Raw genomic sequence first — 1,496 nt, forward strand, 5'->3', positions numbered from 1 at the left:
GCATAAGTATTGATATACGGTTAGATGAGCATATTTCTTCCTCTAGTACACATAATAGAGACATTCTTAACAATGATGTTGAGCCTAGGAGGAGTAAAAGATAAAAGACTATCACTAGTTTCGAACTTGATTTCCTTACTTCCTTTGTAACTGAGATTAGGGATTTGGATCTGATAAGTGATTATATTGCTCATGTATTTTTGTAGATAAGGATTCAAAAACCTATGATTAATCCATAAAATCAATTATGTTAGGTTTTAGAGAGATGCCATTAATAATGAGCTAGAGCCTATTATGTCTAATCACACTTGGGAACTAGTAGATTTGCCTAGAAGTTTTAGACTTATTAGAAATAAATGGGTCTTTAGAAAAAAACTTAGACCAGATGGGTCAATACAGAGGTATAAGGCACAACTAGTTATAAAAGGGTTTACTTAAAAAATTGGAGTAGATTATTTTGATGCATACTCTTCTATTATTAAGGTTTCAACCATTAGTGTTTTGTTTTCTTTAGCTTTCATTCACAATTTATTGGTACATTAGATGGATGTGAAGACAACTTTCTTGAATAGTGATTTGGACGAGGAGATCTACATAAAATAGCCTCTAGGATTTGTGACATCTGGTATGGAAGATAAAATTTGCAGACTTAAAAAATCTTTTTATAGTCTCGAACAAGCTCCAAAAAAAGGGTATGAGAAATTTCACAAGGCTATTCTTAATTTTGGTTTTATTATTAATAGTGCAAATGCATGTGTGCATTCTAAGATATTTGGTTTTGATTGTGTCATCATAAGTCTGTATGTGGATGACATATTAATTTTCAGCACTAATATAGAAGCCATTAATAAAACCAAAAAGATTCTTATTTACCAAGTTTTATATGACTGATTTGGAGAGGTAGATGTAATCTTAAGGGTTAAAGTTACTAAATCACAAAAGGGATTTGCTTTAAACCAATCTCACTACTTAAAGAAAGTGTTAAAGAAGTTTAATAGCTTTGATGTAATCCCTTTGAAGACTCCTTTCGATTCTAGCATACAACTGATAAAGAATAAAGGAAATAATGTTTCTCAATCAGAGTATACTAAAATTATTGGAAGCCTTATGTTCTTGATAAACTACACTCGGCTTGATATTGCTTATGCAATCAGTAGACTAAGTAGATATACCCATAATCCTAATAATGAGAATTGGAATGCTCTAAAGTATTTGCTTAAATACCTTAAAGGTATTATAACTTGGAAGTTGAAATTTTTCAGATACCCTACAGTTCTATAAGGAAATTATGATGCAAACTAAGTAACTGATAATGATGAAGTTAGCTTTACAATTATATATGTCTTTACTTTAGGTGAAGTAATTGTTTCTTAAAAGTCTGCTAAAAAACAATGTATTGCTTACTCAATGATAGAATAAGAGTTTATATCTTTGGACTTAGTCGGGAAAGAGGTTGAATAGCTTAGGAATCTACTTGAAAATATTCCTTTATGGAA

The sequence above is a fragment of the Gossypium hirsutum genome, chromosome A01 (genome assembly GCF_007990345.1).
Source record: "Gossypium hirsutum isolate 1008001.06 chromosome A01, Gossypium_hirsutum_v2.1, whole genome shotgun sequence".
Taxonomy (NCBI): Eukaryota; Viridiplantae; Streptophyta; class Magnoliopsida; order Malvales; family Malvaceae; genus Gossypium; species Gossypium hirsutum.